Source organism: Aotus nancymaae, unplaced genomic scaffold (assembly GCF_030222135.1).
Source record: "Aotus nancymaae isolate 86718 unplaced genomic scaffold, 86718_ANA_hifiasm-v0.15.2.pri h1tg000033l, whole genome shotgun sequence".
NCBI lineage: Eukaryota > Metazoa > Chordata > Mammalia > Primates > Aotidae > Aotus > Aotus nancymaae.
This window is the reverse complement of record NW_026988447.1, coordinates 22,535,163-22,559,269: the sequence shown is the minus strand read 5'-3', so window position 1 is coordinate 22,559,269 and position 24,107 is coordinate 22,535,163. Positions and strand designations below refer to the sequence as shown.

At 38.2% G+C, this 24,107-nt stretch overlaps 1 protein-coding gene across 3 annotated transcripts in view; it reads right to left on the bottom strand.

Moving 5' to 3' along the window:
• Window positions 1-24,107, bottom strand: part of ANAPC10 (anaphase promoting complex subunit 10) — a 213,718-nt gene that overhangs the window by 17,900 nt on the left and 171,711 nt on the right. For 2 of the 3 annotated variants that reach the window (XR_010345367.1, XR_010345366.1), the window contains exon 6: window positions 16,670-16,890. The exons of the other annotated variant lie outside the window; for it this stretch is intronic. The gene's annotated coding sequence lies outside the window, so the exon portion shown is untranslated. The remainder of the gene's footprint in view (window positions 1-16,669; window positions 16,891-24,107) is intronic. 3 annotated transcript variants of the gene reach the window in all.

The following is a 24,107-nucleotide window of genomic DNA, read 5'->3' as shown; positions in this document are numbered from 1 at the left end:
GATGGATAGCTAGTACTGTGCTAAGAGCTAAAATTTACTGAATTTAACTCCAAGTTAACAACCAAATCTTCCAGGTCCAACTATTTTGGACTCCAGAGTTCAAACATAGTTAGACACATCTCTGCCAGTGAGATTGTGGGGGACAGATTTCTGGTGCTTTCTACTCTGCCATATTCTCTGAATCCTCCTCTCTGGTTAAATATGTTTAAGGAATGCAGAGTCTACAAACACCAACATTGCTGTGAATTGAGGTGGGTTTTTTTGTTTGTTTCTTTTAAGGCATAAAGGAAAAAAAAAGATTAACATAACCACCTGTTTCTACTTGAAAGAACTCTAGAGTGCAAATGCATTTAAATGGAATACTGCTTTATGACATCACCAAAAAAATCACGGCCTGACCTCACAACATTACTCTATCATACAAATATTATTTCTAATGAAGCCAAGATTTTGTGATTCAAGACGTGGAGTTAAAAAGGACGAAAATGAGATCCTTAAGTAAAAGAAAGTTAGATGTTTGTTGAAATTTGGACTCTGGGTAAGTTAGATGTTTGTTGAAATTTGGACTCTGGGTATACTGAAGTTCAAGCTACACCATGGAACACATATGGAATATAACCTATTCACTACTTCATTAATTCACTTATTCAATAAATATTTATTGTGTGACATTATGTCCCAAGCACTATCCTAGACAGTGAATGAAAAGATAAAGTCTCTTTCTTATGCAGCTTACATACAGATACACAAAAAAATAGCAGACACAACCAATAAACTATACACTGTGTTCAAAGGTGGTAAGTGCTATGGAGAAAATATAAAGCAGGGAAAGGGGATGAGTGACAGGGCGGAGAAAAGTGCTGCTATTTCTTATAGAGTGTTTAGGGAAGACTAAGCTCGCTGTAATAAATAATCTAATATATTTGAATCATAGTTAATTCAGTCCATAGTCAAACCTTCCGTTCAATCTGTTAATATGCAATACTTAAATTAGCCTAACTTTCTCCACCTGGATATTCTTTTGATCTTTTTTACTTATTAAATTAAAATGTACCAAAATGCAATGCCTGTTCTTTAGTGGATCAGGCAGTTCAATGTACAAAAACCTGAATAAATATCTCCCACCCCCACCCCCAGAGCTATATGCAATTATTAGGGTGATTCTTTAAAGGACTTGTTAAAATGCCAAAATAGTTCCATAGAAAACACGTCAAATAAAGATTTAAGTTTTCTTTATGGAAAAAAAAGTGTTTAACAAGGGTTTATGGGGTTTTATAAAAACACCTTAACACCTTACAGACCTAAGGGGGAAAAAGCTCTATTTAAGTATCATACACCAAAGCAGACCACCCAATGCTGACGACTAGAAGCCTCAAACAGACCCATCCTTGGGAGCATATGTGGAGACCCTTAATTTTATGGTCATTTTAATTGTATTTGGGTTATTACCTCATGCCCCAGCAAACACCTACAGTATTTAATAAAAATGAGTGTAGAACACTGTTCTAGTTAAAGTATGTATTAGCCAAAATCATAAACTAAGTATGCTTCACCATAAATTAACTGGGTGTTTAGTGTTTCTTTGCCTTTAAGTTATATTTATTTTCTTATAACATGGTATGCTTCACTATGTACCAAATCAATGTTAACTGACTTGGCATTTAGACAAGCTTTTCTATCTCTAGCTCATATACCCACAAACACACCTGCCCTGCATATTATAAAGTGATAAGTACAGTTAATCAACTGCTGATATTCAAAAGAAAGACTATAAAAGATCACTGGGGCTGAAATGCAAACAAGTCTTGAAAAGAAAAATAACCTTTCATTTTGCAATCATCTAGAGCCTAGCTGTAGTACCACTTACATCAATGTTGGTTCAGAAACAAAAATCAGTAGTCTTCTACAGCAGAACAAAAGGAAAATATTGGAATGAGATGAAAAATACTCCTTCATTTTGTAGTCTAGACTATGGATTTTTAATATTCTGCTTCAGTGCTCTGCAGAAGAAATTAATGGGTAAGAACAACATACAGAATTTAGAATTTATCCTCTTTAACACCACCACTTTCTGCCTAGATTTTCTAGCATAACTCCCTTAATTACCAAATTTGTAGCTGCTTCTATTTCCTTACCTCATCATTCCATAACCCATTAAATTTAGCATCTGCAGAATCCTCTCCCCTACTCACATTACACTGAAAGAGTTCTTGTTTAAATCCCCCCAAATCTCCTAATTGCAAAAATTGCTGGCCTCTTTTCAGTCCTCAATTGATTTGAACTCTCAGTAACTTCTAGCTTGCAGACCAATTCTTCCTCCATGAAACTCTCTCTTCCTTAGGCTTCCACATCATCACCATCCTGGTTCCTATTCTACCTCTTGGAGCCCCTTCTCAGTCTCTTGCACTTTTTCTCTGAGTATCTCTTAATTGTTGATGATCCCATATCATCCTGGATAATCTTGTCTTCCCATGCTGCAAATACTTTCTGAGTGATTCTATCAATCTTAATCTACCAACTGTATGGTTACAATTCCAGTTGAAGGCATGATGCTTCCCTTCTCCAAGAGAAGTCAGTTCCTCTTCCTGGGTTTCCTACCATGGTAAAAAGTGCTGTCACCTACCCAGGTGCTGGTGCCAGAAATCTAGATGTCATCAGTGACTCTCTCTTTCACTTTTTCTACACATAGGGTTACCAGATTAAAAAATACAGGACCCTCAACTAAATTTTAATTTCAGATAAACAGCATATTCTTGTTTAGTATTAGCATTTCCAAAATATTGAAATTTAACTGAACATTACATAGAATTCAAAATCCTGGGTCAATGAGTTTGTGAAATGAGTCAATTAACTGACTTAAAAAAAAATTTATATGGTTGGTAGGATGCTGAGTGCTACGGGGCAGAGAAAAGAAAAAAAGGCATAATCTTTATCTTTACAATTCAGATTCATGGAAATGATAAACTATTATAAAATGAAACAATTAATGAATTATATACCAATTAATGGATAATATAAGAATAACCAATATTAAGCTTTAAATCATGTAACTGCTTAAATCTGTAAATGTGATAGAATTCAGAAATAAATAAGCCTAATTTAAGAAAACTTTATTGTATGCCTACTAAAACAACAGGCTCAGTGCTAAATTCTGGGAATTTAGACTTAAAGAAGACATCCCTTTCATAGTCAACAACTTCTTTGAGTATCTGCATGAAATTATGAATCTTCTCTCTAGGAAAACACACACACACACACACACACACACACTACATGCACATCCATGCCTACACAGTGGCAACAACATTGTAATCAATATTAAGAGATGATGAATCAAGAAGGCCTGATCAGTAGGACTTCTCTAAGAAATACAAAACTATAGAAGAAATCAAGAAGAAACTAAGCTTCTCAGGTTTTTTAAAAAGTGCTTTGCTATAAGCCATATGTTTGAAAGTGAAAGATGTATGACTGTTGGAAATAACAACTAAAAAGGCTCAAGGGTTAATACATAAGTTCTAGTCTATAAAGAAATAATGGCCGGGCACGATGGCTCAGGCCTGTGATCCCAGCACTTTGGGAGTGCAGGCAGATCACCTGAGGTCAGGAGTTCAAGATCAGCCTGGCCAACATGGCGAAACCCCATAGCTACTAAAAATACAAAAATATTAGCCGGGCATGATGGCATGCACCTGTAGTTCCAGCTACCCAGGAGGCTGAGGCAGAAAAATCACTTGAACTCAGGTGACAGAGGTTGCAATGCTTCAAGATGACACCATTGCATCTTAGGCAACAGAGCGAGACTCCATCTCAATTAAAAGAATAAAAAAGAAGAAGAAACAATGTTCTATCAAAAGAGAACAACTTCAGCTGAGAGCTGTCACCCGAATGTGGGCTCAGCATTGCCTGCTTTTGCAAGTTTTCACGAGAAGTCATAAATTCAGATTTTATATGAAACCATTTGATGTTTAAATGTTGACATTAGAAAACAGAGTGTTTATTTGCCTCCTCAATGCCCATTCTCTTCTTCTTTTTTACTAGTAGAACTCCAATTTCATTCTACCTAATTTTACATTTATTATTATTACATAATAACATTTCCTAGCCTTGTTTGTTGATGGGGTGCCCATGAGATATAGGCAATGGTATTAGGAGATGTCTAGAGAGGGTTGAGTCACTTGGGAGGGATGCTCTTTTTGCCCTTGTCTCCTCCTCTCTTCTTCCAGCCTGGTGTGTGGACATAATGGTTAGAGCTTTAACAGATATTGGACCATGACCTGAGGCAACTTTGAAGCTGGAAGCTATGAGTTAGGGATAGCAAATAGAAACATAAAGGGAATCTCAGTCCTTCCTGACTCTGGTGCTTCCACACCACCCTGACTGCCTACTTCCAAACATTTCTTATAGAATAGAAAACTTTAAAAATTAAAATAAACCTTTATATTGTTTCAAATACTGTTTGGGAAGGGGCATTTGTTTTATGCAGCTAAATCAATTCTATTATTTTAAAAATATTTTCTTTTTAAGTACAGGATGAACCAGTAATAAAAAAAAAAAAAATCTGTGGTCTGTATCTAGCCTGCAAGCCATCTATTTATGACTTCTTGCTGGGGGCACAGAAGGCATACTAAAAGTTAATAAGTTATAGAAGGTATGTGTGTGTGTGTATATATATATATATACACACACACACACACACACATATATTTCCTAGCTGTGGCCACTGAAAAGCTTGGAAGCAATGACACTCTAGTAGCAATTAACACACGTAGTACCCAAATTTTGATTTCCAAATTCCATTTTTCTCATGGCAATACAAAGAATCAGTTCTATGAGGAGAAAAGGCTGGAAAAATACAGGCTGAGCCTGAAACTTTCCTGTCAGCAAGTAAGGAAATGTTTTTTTTAAATGAGGCAGGCGTGTTGAAAGGACACAGGAGCCAACTTGCAAGAGTATTCAATGGCCACATCTAGGACAATTTGAACATGAAAATAATGATAGTAACACATTATAACTAATAGAATAAAGTAAACATTCATGAGTCCATAGTGATATAAGTCATTGAATAAATCAATCAATGTGGAAGAAGAAAACGCTCTTTCATACAGTAGAATTTCAATCAATAAATGTAAAAGAGATGATAAAAATAAAATCATCATTTTGCAAATGCTTGTGTTAATAGTTATTGCAAGCCATAATCATCAACAGATTGTTGATTCAATAACTGAGATGTTTAAAATTGTGAGCAAAATACAGTGAGAAATGTTAATTTCCTGCTTACATGATCCCAACATATCTTCCTATAAAATACTTGTTAAAGGAGAATAGGAACTTTAAATGCAGAAACCTGGTGAACAGCTTCTGAACCAAGTGATCAAAATTAACATCACCAGTAATGAGGGATGTTAATTACTGAGGGAGATTTACATTATGTACCTCCTGATACGATGCACTGAGAAGGATATCACATCACTCCAGTGGTATTCTTGCCAAAAATGCATAATTCAACATGTATGTTTCAACATGAGGAAACATCAGATAAACCCAAATGGAAAACTATTCTGCAAAATTACTGACCAGAACTCTTCAAAAGTGTCAAGGTCAGAGCAACAAAGAAAGTTTCAAGAACTGTCTCAGATTAGAGGAAACTAAAGTGACATACCAATTAAATGCAGTTTAGAATACTGGTTTGGTCTTGGACCATAAAGAGGATGTTAGTGGAACAAATGGAAAAATTTGAATGAAATCTATTAATTAGCTAATAATATTGTCTCAATGCTAATTTCCTGGTTTTGAATATTGTGCTATGGTTATGACATTAATATTTGGGGAAGCTGAGTAAAGGACATATGGAAATTCTCTACAATTTTTGCATGTTTTTTGGAAGTCTGAACTTATTTCAAAATTAAAAGTTTAGTGACATTTTGGGCTTGATGATAAATATATTTTTATAAAAATAAAATAAAAACAAAAAGTTTTAAAAGTTAATTGGTTAATGGTTATGTTAACATATTATTTCTTATGTTAACACTATGCTATGCATTTTTAATAGACCTGGATATCTATTTCAGAATATTTCTAGAAAAATACTTTTCTCAAATAATGTTAAGTAGATCACTAACAATGGGGATCTCTGAATTACAGTGCTATCCTAGGGTGACCACCTCAGATGCATATATAAAATGTCCTGAGATATCACTGAATGTTTTCTGAGGTGGGCAAAGGGATGATACAACTGGAGTCTGAGGAAGATCTACATGGCAATGATATGACCGAAAGTAAGCACATGGCAAGGTAACGAGTGGTTATCTAAATGAACGTGGATGAGGACCGGAACTCTCGTTGGCAGTTAGGACGGAAGGAAAATATTAAAGAAATTCACATTTTAAAGTTAAAGTTCAGGATTTGGTAACTGCATTTAAAAAACAAGAAAGGATACGCAGATGCCAGCTATCATCAAAGATAGTAGCATCTTGATAGAAATAAGCAAATTGGGAGGGACAGATGATGAACCCAACTTTGGCCACATTGAACTTTAAGTAATGATGGAACATTTGGAGATATGAGGCTGGAACTCAGAAAAGAGATTCAAGCTGGAAGTACATTTGTCACCAACAAAATGTTAATTGCTGCAATTATTAGAATGTAGGAACTCTTTGATGAGAAATTACAACAAAGAAAATCACAGGAACAGGACTGAAAAGGGGAACAAGACTAGAAATAGGTTCTTCTCATACTTCTTTGCCCAATTTTTAGCTGAAAATGTGACAAGTTTAGTTTAAAAATTACAGCAGGCAACTTTTGAGATAGTTCCTGCCTCATGATGATCCTCCATTTCTGGGAATGTCTTATGACTACAGGGTTGGAGTTGCAGTGACAATGTCTAACCCTGCACCTTGGCCCTAGCTGAGTGATCAGAAGGATAGAAGCTGGACCAAGCAAAGCTAAGAAGTTTCCTTCCCATGAGTAAGTAGAATCTGGAAGTAGTTTATCCAGTGTCCTTCTGGGTGCATTGAACCCCCTGGAAATTCAGTTACCATTCAATCTGACTGGACTTGTGCCCAGCTTCTGGTTTTCCCTCTATTTCCCTGCTGGGATAGAAGCTCAGCCCTGAACTCCAGTCAAAATGTTATAGCCCCTGCTCTACTGACTTCTTGCCAGTTCAGAACACAAACCCTATAGTGGTTCTAGTGTACCATCACTGCTACCATCCTAAATTTCCCCAGCTACTACATATCCGTGCATTAACTCAAAAAGATCTCCCAGCAACACACTCAGATAATGGGATAAAACCTGAAATATTAGCCTGCCAAAAGCCTTTTCAAAAAAAATTTTTTTTTTGAGACAGGGTCTCACTGCTGTCACACAGGCTGTGGAAGGATTTTAGCTTACTGCAGCCTTGGTTTTCTGAGCTCAAGTGATCCTCTCACCTCAGCCTCCTGAGTAGCTAGGGCTACAGGTGCATGCCACCACACTTGGATAATTTTCGTATTCTATTGTAGATACAGAGTTTCACCATGTTGCCCAAGTTAGTCTTGAACTCCTGGGCTCAAATGATCCTCCAGCCTCGGCCTCTCAAAGTTGTGGGATTATAGGCGTGAGTCACTGAGCTGAGCCTGCAAGTGACTTCTTTACATTCATAAGTAGACTACAAACACAGGAACACATTTTGTCACTGCAATGACACAATAGCAGCCATAGTTTAAGTGAGAGGTAAGAAGTATTTGCTATTCAATCACTGCAATCACACACTTGAATGGATATCTATTCTTACATTATAAATGAATGGCAATCATAAAACAGTTTCCTCAACTGTAAAATGATTAAATAATTCTCAAGTCTCTTCGACTAAAATTCTAGGTAATTTTTTTTTTTTTTTTGAGATAGAGTATCATTTTGTTACCCAGGGTGGAGTGCAATGACGCAATCTCAGCTCACTGCAACCTCCGCCTCCCAAGTTCAAGCAATTCTCCTGCCTCAGCCTCCCAAGTAGCTGGGATCAAGGTACCCTGCCACCACTCCCAGCTAGTTATTTTGTATTTATTTTAGTAGGCATGGGGTTTCACCATGTTGGCCAGGCTGGTTTCGAACTCCTGACCTCAAGTGATCCACCCATCTCGACCTCCCAAAGTGCTAGGATTATAGGTGTTAGCATCCGTGCCTGGCCTATGTAAATTTTTTTTTAACTAAGCAATTATAGTCACTTTTTAGACTCATCCTGTTCCCCATTCTCATCATAATGTTTATGTAACTAAGGACAGCAGTGATCTCATAGTATTGTATGGTTAGTTGTCATATGAGTTTTTCTCCTTTGAGATCCTTGAACATGGGGATTTTGTTTGACTTACTCCTTGTATCTGGGTGTCATATATGGTGATTTATTTACATTAGGCTTCAATAAGCATTGGCTGAACTGCAACATGAGCAACTGGTTATAACACTATATCCCAAACACTCCATACTTAAGCAAAACTTGCAAAGTAAGTTTTCTTTATAGTTCTTAACTGTCCCTTACATCCTGAAAACATTAATTTTTAGATAAAAGTAGGCATATTTAACTTCGTCAGGGGAACCTTGAGACTTTTTGGCTATTTGATAGTAGGAAATGAGGGAGAAAAAAGCAATTATTGTATGGATGAATATGATCGACCTTCAGAAGGATTTTAGGGCAATTTACAACATGTTAGAGGATGTGACAACTGACAAGCTTCATCTTATCGATGTTCAGATTCCCTGAAGCTACTTCTCCAGAGAGAAAGCAGCTCATAAAAATGTAGATAATAAGGATGAGCAGAGGCAGAAAGAAAGCACCAGAACCTTAAGGTGAATAACAGACGTGGTGGAGTTTGAGCTAGAGTGGAATCATTTTCATTCTGAAAAATTTGCCCCAAAGATTCCTTGGATCCTACGAAAAACATTTTATGAAATATATATATATATACACACACCAGTTTTCCTTGTTACCCCAGTGGATAAATAATGCTTTGACAGCCTAGCAGAAGACAGAGTTGTTAAAAAATAATTTTCAGAAAAATGTAAAAGCATAACTCCTACACATATATAAAACTGAACATGTATTAAAACTTTCCATGTTATATGATATAAGGGAACTAGGCAGATGTTATAACGAGTTCAAAGAGAAAGTCAAAACAGTAAAATTTGTAAGGAGTAAAAGATGAGGAGATAAATTGCAAAGAGGGACTAAAATTAGTTTTTCCACATAGGGGAGAAGGTATATTAAAACCAGTACTAGAACAGCCACAAGGTACATATATATTAGTTACCTACAATCTACAAAGCACTGCAAAATAGCTCAAAGACAATGTGTAGGGCTAGAATTGGATCATCTGGAAGCCTGTGCTATTGATGATGCAGTTTTCCATTGAAACACATTATATTTTCTTCAGTTTATTTGACCCTCAGCCCCAAACCATCTCTTCAATCATGCATGTTTCAGCCGTGCTTTGATAAGCAAATTGTTGTCATTTCATAATCGCACTCTCTACTGGCATCTGAGATGCCAGTATTCTACACTACTCATTAAAAAGGAGCCACCTTTTTTTTTATATTAGGGATCTATATGTGATGGAGCTGATCTTATGCCTTTAAAATTCCTAAGGACCTGACATTCTCTGTCCCCATGCAGAAACAGGATACAGAGATTTTGCTTATGAACAAGGCCAAATTGTTTTCCCAAAAAGGAATGTTGACTGCTCAAATGCTCAGGTGAGTATTGAGTTGAGACTCTCAGGTTCTGTACCGTGAAGTGGGAAGATAAATCTAGGTCTGAAAAGTTTTGAAGGCTGGTGTTACCAGGCTTCATACTTGCAACAATTTCTTCAGGAGCAGAACCTCCCTGATGAACCAGCATTTTCCACAGCTTTAGAACCACTCTCTGTGGTTCTTGCTCTTTTATTTCACATGCCCAATTGATAGAAGCAAAATGCTACTCCTGAGAGTTAAATCCTAAATACAGAGGCAGAAAGCTGGTTAGGTAGCTGAGCCCTTCTTCCCTGCAAGTCACCCTCCTGACACACACAGTGACCTCACCCCTTGGCCATCCTCCTCTAGCACCACTGTGGTGGTCTGGCCTTATTATCCTATCTCAGCCCAGGCACTGAAGAGTCTTTGTTCGTGTATCTGAACTTGCTGTGTGGGTGTATCCATTCTTTCTGTTTCATCCCCTCCCGTCCCTCCAGGAGCTCCATTCCACTCCCTCCTGCCCCAGGCCACTCCTTCTTCTCAGGAATGTTTCTCTTATCTATTTTCCTGTTCATGGCAGTTGACAGCTTTATTCAGAGTCTAAAGACTCATGTAATCCTGAGCAAGTAGGCTGGGGGAGGGATTAGCATCCCTTCTAAACAGAAGGGGCGGTTCCTAGAGGACCGGGCACTCTAAAAACTACGAATTGGTTGCCTTGACCATAAAAGCAGTTCAGCCTGGCCTCTGGTGAATGTCTGGTTTTCTTTTTCTAAGTAGAATTATATCCTGATGGACCCACCCGAGTAAGTTAGAAGCAAAATATACATTCAAATAGCTGAATGAGCTGACCTGTTGTGTAGGGTTACGTAGTATTGTTCATTTAAATACTGGAGAATGTCTGTCAAATACAATGGCTTTCGTTGTAGCATGGTTGATGTTAAACTGTTCTGACAGTAAGTAGCCAACAGGTTCAGCAGCTTTGAAAGAAAAATCCTGGTTTGTGTTAATAAAACCATGTCATCAGCATCAAGAAGGGCACACTATTTATTATGCCTTGAAGCATTATCCCCATTTATTGAAAGCTGTATCAAGTTATATATGTGTAAGCTATGATGCCATATTAGGACACGACCCTGTTTTATACATTTAGAACTGGAATTTTATCCTATTCATGAGAAACTCAGAATATACACCAGAATTATAGAGCTTAATTCTTAAGTGATTCAAAAGACCTTCATTGAATATCTCATTGTTCTATAAACGGGAGATGGATAAATAAGACATGGTCTCTGTCTTGGAGTAATTTAAGATAAAGTGGAGAAGACCGTGCAAATGAATACTACAACATTTTCACAGTGTTAGGACATGACTGCTGGTCACTGGTATATTTCTCGTGTCTAGGATTCCTGGATTTTTATTAAAACTTGAACAGAAATGAAATTCAGTGGTGGTATTATGATACATGGTATTAAGGAGAACACTAACAAGTAATCTAATCAGAAAACTAAAACACTAAGAAAAGTCATATTTTGATTTTTACTCATATTTTTAGTAGAAAAATAAAGCAGTGCATGTATATTTTAAAAAATTACCCACAATCCCATCATTTCATTATTCTTAATGATATTTTCCTAAAGAGAGTAATAATGCTTATTAGATTACACCTAAAATCTGCTCATTCTTCATCTAAGATATATAAGACATATTGTTAGAGCTAATTAGAAAAGTGTTTGCGTAAGAGCAGAGAACTTAATTTTGTTTTGTTTTTAAGCTTAAAGTAATCATGAGTTGCTAATCCCATTTTAGTAAAAGGCTTGAATTTACAGAATACAAAGCGATTGTCATATGACCCTAGATCTGACATAGACAACTTCTTGCACTACTAGAGATTAGTACCATTATGCTGTCTCTTAAAGAAGACTTTCCTGGACAACACATTTCCTACATTTGTATTTATTACTGGTTCTGCCAATTCAAGCTAAAGTTTTTCAGGAAGTCAATCATAATCACACCTTTTTTTCCAACTACTCCAAAAAGACAAATGAATTAGAAAATAATCTGGGCTTCTCTGCAGGACAAGTACACTGAAATTCAACACCAGGTTTGCCTCACCTTACCTCGGTCTCTGACTTTGGCCAAGTTTTCTCTTTGTACCTGTTTTCTCACCCAAAGCACCATATCACTAAAAGATGATGAAAACCAGATTATAACTAAGAATTAAAAAGGATAAATGTATTTATATTTCTCAGAAAAGAATAAGCTACAGATACTAAATCCCTTTATGGTAACAAAGTCAACACAAATGGCTGTCTTTCACATTTTTGACCTATAATTTGTTCATCTCTAAAATGAAAGATTGACTTAAATGATCTCTTGGCTCCAATGTGGTATGAAAATTTTGTTATGTTATTCTATTACCAAGCGAATTATATCCAGAGAGGTAAGAAATAAAATAGCAGACAACAAACATAGATACTACATCTGAAGCAAACATCTCTAAGACTTTTCCAATTTACTTTTTCCCAATAAGAAAGCAAAATCTCAAAGAGTCTTACCTTGTGTCAGAAAGGTGCTCTCAAACTTATAGTCTGACTCAGGCCCATAGTCAAGGAATTGATGTGGTCAAAACCACAGCAAATTAGGCATAGTGGTAGAAGGAATCACTTAGAGTAAACTGGAGAGGAATTTGCTATTTTCTCCATTCTGGTTTTATTCAAACCAATAGAAAAATTACTTCCAAAGCAGTTTTTGAATTCTATTCAATGATATGTCAAAGTGGAAATATCTTTAGGTATTTCTCTAGACCATTCATAACTTCTTGGGTGGCTAAAGGCCCTCAGCTTTCAGTGTATTTGAGATGTGTATTAATGGCTTAGGACAATGAAGTATCTTAATGGCATATTTACTGAAGCACTTAATCTATTCCTTTGGGGTGAAGAGATCAAGTGTATCCCTGTTAAATCACAGAGGCTTGCTAGAGACAATATAATGGCTGCTGCAGGCTGGAGTCCATAGACTCACTCTGAGGCTCTTTGATAACCTCAACAAGTCAAATTTACAATTTGTCACCAGGCATTTTGAATTAGAACATCAGACATTTTTACAATACCTGTCAATTCACACCTAGCAAAGAAAGCAATACAGTGTCAAGCCAAGGATTTAACAAACTGGCTATAAACCTGTCATGGGCTGTTGCTGTTGTTGTTGTTATTGTTGTTTTTAGCTTCCCTTCTTTCATCACTGCCCAAGCCAAATCCAACCAAATAGGCACAGCTCAAAAGAACCACTCTGAGTTGAGAGAAATCACCACAGACTTCCCCACCACCCATTTGTGTGATCTATTAGATACTGGCTGGCCAACTGGGCCTCAGTTTATTTGTCTGTTAAATAAAGAGATTAAACTAAATGGTTTTTGGAACATTCCATAATTCTATCTCATTTTTTCTTTATGTAACAAGCAATTTTGAATAATGCTGAAATAAGTTAAATGTCCAAATTTACCTAAAAGCTATTTTCTTCATTTTTTCTTTTTTCCTCAAAATAATCTCAATGGTACAAAAAGTTGAAGATACCTATTTTAGTTTCATTTTTTAAGGTCGATATTTAAATAATAAAACCAGGAATGACTTTAAAGAAGCAGTCATTGTGAAAATAAAAGTTGTAATTTGAAATATAATTGCTTTTCAATGAAATAATGCCAAATATGAGTGTGTTTTCCTTAATTTATCTATGTAGGTATAAATAACATGCCAGCAACTCTGTATGGTTAACAGTTTCAAAAAGGAAGAGATGTCTTTAAATAAACTATCTTTATTGTAGTTAATATAAAAAGTCGGGGGGAAAAGGCTAATTCTGAAAGGGACCTGTGGATTGGAAATCACTCTTTTATACCACCTAGAAAAAATATATAAGAATAAAACTATACAGAGTGATGTCAGCAAGATGGCAGAGTAGAAGAAACAAATCTTTTACCTCCTCTAACAAAAAACAACAAATAAACAGATATCCATGGATAATAGCCTTAAGAAGGCTAAAGTGCTTTGTTTAAGAACCTGCAGCAACACAGTGTAGCAAAAGAAAAAAGAAACAGAGAATAATCACACAGGAAGAATCACTGGGGAGATCAGCATACCTGAGACACCTGGAGATGACTAGAAACAAAGATGAGTGAGGGCTATCAATATCAGCCACATGGCAGGTGCCACCATGGACCCCAGGGGCCTGTCCTGCAGAGAACACAGGCATCTTTCCTTATTGAGGTAACCAACATCCTACCATGAACCATCCCACTAAGGTCCCCAGGGGCCAAACATCCCACCGTGGTCCCCAGGGGCCTGTCATGCAGAGAACACAGGCATCTTTCCTTACTGATGTAACCAACATCCTACCATGAACCCCCAGAGAGGTAGATATACTATTGTGACCCCCTGCAAAGAAGGGGCCACTGTTATGCTGCTCCTGGACTAGAACCACCAACCCTCTTCCCCATGTACACCATGATCCCAGAGTCATGGCCAGTTTGTGCATGCCCACACTTCGGACCTCAGCTCTGCAGCTACTTCATTTTTGCCCACATTCCAGGCCATGTGCAGCCATGCCTCAATCACTAGAGCCACCACTGCTACAGGCTTGCTCTACCCCAGGTCTCAGAGCCTCAGTTACTCTGTGATGCTCACATAGAGACCCTTGTTCTGCAACCACTCTATGAGTGCCTAAATATCTAACACCTGAGTTACTGTCACTGAGAACTAGCACATTCCCCAAACCCTGGAGTTATTGCAGCTCCTTGCAGGCCTGCACTCCAGACCCTGCTCTGCAGCTGCTTCACAAGCACTTGAGCCTTGCACAACATTACCAATGAAGCATCATGAATACCCATACCCCAGACACCAGTGCCACTATCACTCTAGGCTCTGGAGCCTTGGCCCCTCCATGCATACCCACGCTTCAGACCCTAGATCCATGGCCACCCACAAATACAGCATATCAAACACTTGTGCCACTGCTGCAAGCTCACCTAAAAGCTGAATCCAGCAAAATAGGGATCCCCTCATCAAAAACCTCCTCAAAGGTCAGGAGGACCCCAGCAGCATTTTCCTTTTCAACAGTAATGGTGAAAGCTGGTGAATAGCTTTCATCATTACTGCAGACACCAACAACCTTGGCTGCTGAGGATCTCTGCAGTATTTGTCAATGTCAACCTCAGCAAACAGAGCTGCCCAGAGACTAGAATCCTGCTCCCTCACTGGAGCCAGAACCATCACATCCCACCCAACTGACAGCCGTGTGTCCAACTGTAGGATAAGATATTTCCCCACTGAAACCAGTCTGTAAAGTCTGGAAGATGTGAATTTTCCATTGAATATACAGATATCAATGAGAGGCAATAAGAAATGTGAAAAGGCAAGAAAACATACCACCACCCAAATAACACAATAATTTCTCAGTAAATAACCTCTAAGAAACAGAGATCTATGAATCAAGTGAAAAGGAATTCAAAATAGTTGTTTTAAGAAAGCTCAGTGGGCTGCAAGAGAACACAGAGATAATTCAACAAAATAAGAAAAATAATACATGAATAAAATGAGAAGCTTAACAGAGAGATTGAAATCATAAAATAGAATCAAACAGAAATTCTGGAGCTGAAGAATACAGTGAGTGAAATTAAAAATGCAGTAGACAATGTCAACAGTAGACTTAATCAAGCAAAAGAAAGAGTCTGTGGACTCTAACACAGGTTATTTGAAAATATATGGTTAGACAAGAAAAAAAAGAATTAAGAGAGCCTATGGGAGTTTTGAGATAGCATCAAGAGAACTAACACTCACATTATAGGAATTTAAGAAGGAGAAGTGAGAAACAGACAAGCAGAAAGTTTATTTAAAGAAAAAATGGCTGAAAACTTTCTTAATCTGGGGAAAAGCATAAACATCAAGACACAGGAAGTTTACAGTTTCCGATAAGACACAATCCAAGGAAAACTACACCAAGACATATTATAATCAAAACTGTCAAAAATCAAAGACAAAGAGAGAATCTTAAAAGCAGCAAAAGAAAAATAAATCCTCACATACAAAGAAACCTACATAAGACTATTAGCAGATTTCTCAGCAGAAATTTTACAGGCCAAGAGAGAGTGGGATGATATATTCAAAGCACTGAAGGGAAAAAACTGCCAACCAAGAACGTCTTACCCGAGAAAACTATCCTTTGGGAAAAAAAAAGATAAAGATTTTAGCAGACCAACAAAAGCTGATGGAATTCATCACCATTATACTTGACTTACAAGAAATGCTAATGGGAGTTCTTGAAGCTAAAATGAAAGAATGCTAATTAGTAACATAAAAACACAGGGGTGTATAAAACTCACTGGTAAAAATAAGTCCATGGTCAAATTCAAAATGGTCTAATATTGATAGATGCAGGAGGCAGATAAGAGGGAGGGTCCTTAGAGAGTCTCTGACCAGCCTGTGCACTGGGAGAACAAGATGGAGCCACAAGAAGTTCATGCTGTTTGCAGGGGGTGGAGAAGGGCATGGCCTCTTCAGTTCCTGTGTGTGTGACCTGGAATCAATGTTGTGGAGGGCCTCTTCAGTTTCTGTATGTGTGAACTGGAATCTGTGAGGTGGAGGGCCTATTAGCAGGACCCCCTCTTGCTTTGCTGAGAGTCTTTTTTCTTTTTTCTTGTCACCCAATAAATTCTGTTCCTCTCACCTTTCAATGTGTCTGCATTCCTAATCATTTCTGGTCATGTGACAAGAACCTGGTTTTAGCTGAACTAAAGAGCAAAGTTCTACATCATATAATTTCTACATCATATAAAGTAACTACATCAAAGTTCCACATTGAATATGGGGCATGAGGAAGGATAAGGAACATGTAAACAAAAAGTCTTTCTCCCTTTCACTTCTAAGCCTTTTTGTCCTTAGACTTTTTCTGAGGGTAGAGGAAATTGTGCCTCCCTCCTCACCTTCGCTCCCAGGGGTAATGAATGTTGGTCTTTTTCTTCTTTTTTCAGGATAGACAGGTGAACAGCAGCTCCTCTGCTTCACTCTTGACCAGGGTTGGTGCACATGGCTCAAGGTTGTCCAAGAACAGGCTGAGCAACATCCACCACCACGTCCATGGAGTCTTCCCTCCCCCATTGGCCAAGGGGTCTGGTTCTATCAGACAGCAGTTAAGTTTCTCTCCCTGTTGGTGGAACCATTTGTATAAGAGTGAGAGGTTCTTCCTCAGGCATCTTTTTCTATTCTCCACCCTGTTAGCAGTTAACACAGCAGTGCATTTAAGCTGCCTTTTCCTTTTCTCCACTGGGTTAGCAGTTAACTTTTAAGTGAGGCTATATATAGATATATAGATATAGATGTTTTAGGGCAGGCATGGTGGCTCATACCTGTAATCCCAGCACTTTGGGAGGCTGAGGTGGGCAGATCACCTGAGGTCGGGAGTTTGAGACCAGCTTTATCAACATGGAGAAACCCTGTCTCTAGTAAAAATACAAAATTAGTCGGGCATGGTGGTGCATGCCTGTAATCCCAGCTACTTGGGAGGCTGAGGCAGAAGAATTGCTTGAACCTGGGAGGCAGGGGTTGCATTGAGCCAAGATGGCACCATTGCTCTCCAGCCTGGGCAACAAGAGCAAAGCTCCATCTTAAAAAAAAAAAAAAGACATTTGACTAGGCCAGGAATGGTAAGTTTCACTGTTTTTGTTCTCTTTAAAGTTTTAATTACATAAAAACATTTGTGAGGTTGGTCTTAAGATGTAGCCAATCTGGTGTGCTTTGCATGTCTTTCTGTATGGTCAGTACCAAACTTTGCTGCAGGCCTCCATCTTGTTTTGCATCCTTGGAAGTGTGACCTGTAACCATGTGGCAATGCTTTGTTTAGCCTCCACCATTTTAAAATGGTGGCCCACGTTCAATCCTGGCTTAGGTAATGAGTCCTCTCTGGTTTGATATCTGTGTGAACTTTGCCATTTGTTGATTCTTTTCTGCTCCATGGACCACCTTGGTTTTTCCTTTCTCCTTTAGTAAAGTTTGAAAGCCAGAAATATTGGCCACTTGGCATGGCTAAAGTCAGATAATGAGGGATTTAAAAGGATTTTCTTAAAGAGCACTCAGCTTAATTAAAAGTAGATATCTAAGCTATAGGTGTAATTTAAAAGGCCTTTATGGTTTTCTCTTCCTGGATATTGTTTTGCTGGGAAAGGGTTTTTTATCCTCAGTCAATTGAATTATTTTTCTCCATTTTGCCTTACCACCCTTAATGTAGGGATGAGAGGGGTAGAACCTCTATTTTCCACATGGAAGCCCAGGAATTAAAAGCAGACAGATCCCTCTTGAAATCTGTTTTTGTTTCCAAGTTTTGTCTGTTTATTAGGCCTTAGAAGCTGCGTGTTTTCCTAGCCCTGTCTCTTAAACAGCTCCACCCAGAGGCTAATAATCCAGTTAGGAGACTGGTAAACAAAAAAAATCTTATAGATACTGAATCTTCTTCTGCCTGTTGTGAAGTTATATATGTGTTGTGTGTGACGTCTATGAAAGGAGCTCTAATTAATTGACTTGAAGAAGGATAAGTGCTTGGATCAACTATTTTTTAAAGGTGATATAAAAGCTGTGGTACCTTTTAGTTCATGTGACTTTAATCTTTGAGATATAAAAACAGCCTTAAAGATTACTGGTAAAATTCAGATGTCAAAATGTAAATTTTTGCCTAGAGTTAAAGGATTGTTTTGAATTAGGTAAGATAAAGCTAAAAGTTTAAACAAGCTGTGGAAGGAGTGTAAAAATTAATCTTGCAAAAGAAATTCTGTATGTGAACATATTAACTAAATTCAAAATGATATTATCTGGTTTTCCTATAAATTAACCATTGAAATAAAGGCACAACAAGGCACTCTTTTTTTTTTTTTTTTTTTTTTTTTGAGACGGAGTTTTGCTCTTGTTACCCAGGCTGGAGTGCAAAGGCGCGACCTCGGCTCACCGCAACCTCCGCCTCCTGGGTTCAGGCAATTTTCCTGCCTCAGCCTCCTGAGTAGCTGGGATTACAGGCATGCGCCACCATGTCCAGCTAATTTTTTGTATTTTTAGTAGAGACGGGGTTTCACCATGTTGACCAGGATGGTCTCGATCTCTTGACCTCGTGATCCACCTGCCTCGGCCTCCCAAAGTGCTGGGATTACAGGCGTAAGCCACCGCGCCCGGCAACAAGGCACTCTTAAGGCTCTAATCTGCTCTTCTGCAAAATGTGTAAAGGGTTACGAAAGCGTTTTGTTTTGTTTTGTTTTTAAATTTCTGAGTCAACATTTTGGCAAAATAAATAACTACGATAATTGGGAATTCTATTTCATTACATAAAGTGTTTTAAATCCCTAACACTTAATAAGCTTCCCAAAATGGCTTTTTGGATGCTACAGAGGGTACCTAAAGCATCCAGAAGAGAGGTAAACAGGATTGTCTGACATGTTTAGGTATGCGGGACTGCCAAAATGATGTTAATCTTCTTCAGATTATATTTTAGTGAATAATAATAGTATATGTTCCAAAAGTGCATGGGATTTCTAAAATTCTAATGTCTGAGTATATGCTATTAATCCCAATTAAGGTTGTTATGATAAGTTATTGTAAACCATGAAGATAATCAAATTCCTTTGTCCACTGTGTTTCTGACTAACTATCCTGGACATTTTGTTATTCACAGACAATTGTCTTGTTTTGATTGCTCTTCACATGATGGTTTATCATCAGCTACAGAACTTTGACAGGTGCTCTCAAATGCAGTTTCTGATAATGGAAATTGTGACATTGAAATAAAGGAAAACATACAAGACTCATGAAGAGTTGAAATATTCATGAATATCAAGCAAAACAGGAGTTAATTGAATGGGCTGAACTAATAGAAAACTGAAGCAATTTTTTTTACTTTTGCTTGAAACTTGCTGATCCTTGTTTTGTTTTTCAGAGTCAAGGAAACATATTTTGAGCTATTTATGGCCTTTAGTAATTAAAATATACTCCTGTGAACAAAATTTGGAGCATATATGTCTCTCTCTCTCTGCCTGGCTTCTCCAGAATTTGGAAACTAGTTGTGAGTATTCTTAACTTATAGCAATATAGTTGTTTGCAGCAGTGCAATAAGAATGCATTTTCTCTGACAATTATCAGAATGGGAAAAAAATGTTTTGCAATCTACCCATCAGACAAAGAGCTAATATCCATAATCTACAAAGAACTAAAACAGATTTACGAGAAAAAGAAAACCCATTCAAAAGTAGGTGAAGAATATGAACAGACACTTTCAAAAGAAGACATTTATGAGGCCAAGAAACATATGAAAAAATATTCATCATGACTCACCATTAGAGAAATGCACATCAAAACCACATTGAGATGCCATCTCATGCCAGTTAGAATGACACTTATTAAAAAATCTGGAGTCAACAGATGCTGGAGAGGATGTGGAGAAATAGGAACGCTTTTACACTGTTGGTGGGAGCGTAAATTACTTCAGCCATTGTTGAAGACTGTGGAGATTCCTCAAAGACCTAGAAATAGAAATTCCATTTGACCTAGCAATCCCATTACTGGGTATATAGCCAAAGGAGTATAAATTGTTCTATTATAAAGGCACATGCACACGTATGTTCACTGCAGCACTGTTTACAATAGCAAAAACCTAGAACCAACCCAAATGCCCATCGATGATAGGCTGGACAAGGAAAATGTGACACATATACACCATGGAATACTATGCAGCCATAAAAAATGATGAGTTCATGTCCTTTGTAGGGACATGGATGAATCTGGAAACCACCATTCTCAGCAAACTGACACAAGAACAGAAAATCAAACACCACATATTCTCACTCATAGGCAGGTGTTGAACAATGAGAACACATGGACACAGGGAGGGGAGCATCACACACTGGGGTTCGTTGGGGGGGACTAAGGGAGGGACAATGGGGGTAGGGAATTGGGGAGAGATAACATGTGGAGAAATGCCAGATATATGTGACGAAGACAGAGGTAGCAAACCATATTGCCATATGTACCTACGCACCAATTCTGCATGTTCTGCACATGTACCCCAGAACCTAAAGTGCAATAAAATATATTTTTTTTAAAAAAAAGAAATCATTTTCTTTTGCAACAGGACACAATTGAGAAGCTTGTTATTTTACCAAAACTTTGACTAAAAGGGTATGCTTCCCTTTAGGGAGTCAAGCTCAACTTGCAGAGCTGATAAAAGCCCTTTGGGAAAATTGGCCTCATATCTTGCATTCACAGTCCCTTTACAGGGTTCCTGACCTGTGGTAAGTAAAGAGTGTTACTTTCTGACAGGCCCAGGAACCACATGCTCTTGGACCTCAAGAAAAGAGGAGTTTACCCAACCCACAGGTAATTAAGGATACAAAACCACAGCTGGGCTAAGCTTTAAAAAGTCCTACATGAGATTGCCTGTGGAATAGAGTTAATCAAAACCGATCTAAAAGGCCTATGTAAATAATTATTTTTGCTGTACTTTATGCAAATAATCAGGCCCAGTATAAGACTAAAGTCTATTTTGCAAACAACTTGGTCCTGTCATGATTTGTTTTTAACAGAAATGAGGACTGGAGACAGAGAAATTATGTTTCAAAACTTATCACACATTTGCCATTAAATTCTAGACTAGTTTAAAGTTTTTGCCTACATTTTAGACCAACTAACTCTGCTTATCCCTGTGAACCAACCAGCAATATCTGACTGCAGTTCAGAAAAAACAGAAGGGAATGGATAATGTAAAAATTTGGATCAATATTCTAGTTATAAGCAATGATCCTGCAAATCCTGCCAGGTGATAGGAATAAATGGAATGCCATCACCTGGAGTGTTCCTTTTTGGGAAAGTAAGACCAAAGGAGCTAACCAAAGCCAAGCACCATGCACCCAAATCTTAGCAAGCATATCTATAGCCAGCAGTTATCTGGGTCTGTCACAAGACATCATTTTCTCTCCCTTGCTAGAGGAGGACTCAATTCCACAGCTTTACCTTTGCATTCAGCTTATGATAAGGAATCCATGCAAACTGTCCTGAGACATATTTTTGTCTCAAACTCAATTCCAAGCCTTGGGTCAAAGCCCTAGGGAAGAAAACTGGATCTGAGGGGTCCAGAAGCAGATGATAACAGAAGTTAAAAGGCACAGCACAAGTGAGCATGGCTAATTCCTGCTGATAAAGCATAGCTTCCCATATTATGGATAAAGGTCATGCTACTATCCATGGCATAAATGAGGTCTAAGAAATTCATTTTTTATTATTTATTTATTTACTTGTTTTGAGATGGAGTCTTGCTCTGTAGCCCAGGCTAGAGTGTAGTGATGTAATCTCGGCTCACAGCAACCTCTGCTACTTGGGTTCGAGTGATTTTCCTGCCTCAGCCTCCTGAGTAGCTGGGATTACAGGCAAATGCCACTATGCCCAGGTAATTTTTATATTTTTTCTTTTCTTTTTTTTTTGAGATGAATTCTTACTTTGCCACCAGGCTGAAGTGCAGTGTTACGATCTCGGCTCATTGCAATATCCACCTCTCAGGTTCAAGTGATTCTCTTGCCTCAGCCTCCTGAGTACTGGGACTACAGGCGTGCACCACAATGCCCAGCTAATTTTTGTATTTTTAGTAGAGACAGGGTTTCAGCATCTTGGCCAGGCTGATCTTGAACTCCTGACATTATGATCCACCCATCTCACCCTGAGATGCCAGGATCACAGGCATGAGCCACCATGTCTGGCCTTTAGGTCTAAGGAATTCACAAGCTACTGGCAGCAAGGGAAACAGAGCATACATGGGTAAGAGTGGATATTCCCATTCCCTGCACCCCTCCATTAACATGGGTGAAAGTCACCCATGGGTTGCACTCTGTCAAAAAGACTCTGGGACTTGGGGATATCAGAAAGGAGGAAAGAAAGAAGAATGACTCACTTTCTTTCCCTCATGTATCCCAGGTATTTTCTGGAAGAGAAGGGAACCTGGGATGCCTTACTCTCCTCTTTCTAGATGAGTAGCCATTCATCTTCAGTCTGTATCCCTTTTGAATGCATTCTGAACCCCTGGGACTCCTTTGAAAAACTGCCTTCTTTTTTCATTTTTCCTCCTCAGTCCTCTCTTTAGCGATAGATAATTGTGTCTCCGTACTATGGGATACTCCCCTCAGATACATCCTCCAAACTGGAAAAAGTTAATTTCCCAAACCTTAAACTGGTTGCCTTAGGATTGGGCTTAGGGGAAGGAAACTCAGAAACACAATATGCTGGCAAAAGGGTAAAAGTTTTTCTTACTAGTTGGGCTTTCGGCCTCCCTTTCCCTGTGCAAACTGGTAGAAGGTCTTGGGATTTTTGAGCCGTCACCTCTACCTTGTTTTGTTATGATACATGTTTTCTAATAACCTGGTTTGTCTCTTTTCACTTTAAGGCCATCAAATTCCAAATATCATGCAACTGGAGCTTTGGACGATGGCCCCCTTTTGCCAGAGACCCTCAGATAGGCCTCTGAAGGAGATCTGACTGCCGTTTTCACCAAAACAGTGCCCCGTCTGCAGGAAGCAGTTAAGATCAGTCTTTACCCTTATCCTTATCTTTATTCTAATGGCAGTTAAATGTACTTCTTTAGAGGGAGGAATAACAGATGCAGGAGCCAAATAAGGGGGAAGATTCCTGGAAAATCTCCAACCCATCTGCACACTGGGAGAATGAAGTGTACAGGTGGGTTGCCATGAGAAGTTCACGCTGTGTTCAGGGAGGAGGAGCCTGGCCTCTTCAGTTCCTGTGTGTGTGGCCCGGAATCTGTGAGGTGGAGAGCATGTTAACAGGACCCCCTCTTGCTTTGCTGAGAGTTGTTTTTTCTTTTTCCTTTTTACCAATAAATTTCATTCCTTTCACCCTTCAAGGTCTCCCCATTCCTAATCTTTCCTGGTAATGTGATAAGAACCTGGTTTTAGTTGAACTAAGGAGCCAAGTTCTACATAAATACTGTAATGGTGCATAAATCATATATTTTTAGTGCAAAGTCTAAAAGACAAAACTATTAAAAAATAACCATAGTTATATTAATTTCTTGACATATAATGTAAAAAATATAAGTTACAAGCCTGGGCAACATAGTGAGAACTCATCTCTACAAAAAAAAAAAAAAAAAAAAAAATCAGCCAGGCAGGCTGGTGCATGCCTGTAGTTCCAGATACTAGAGAGGCTGAGGCTGGAGAAGCCCTTAAGCCTGGGAAGTTGGTCAAGCCTGCAGTGAGCCAAGATCACACCACTGTACTCCAGCCTGGGTGACAGAGAAAGACATTGCCTTAAAAGAAACAAGTGATTATGACATCAAAATCATAGAAAGAAGGAGGAGTAAAAGTGTAGAGAATAGTGAAAAAAACA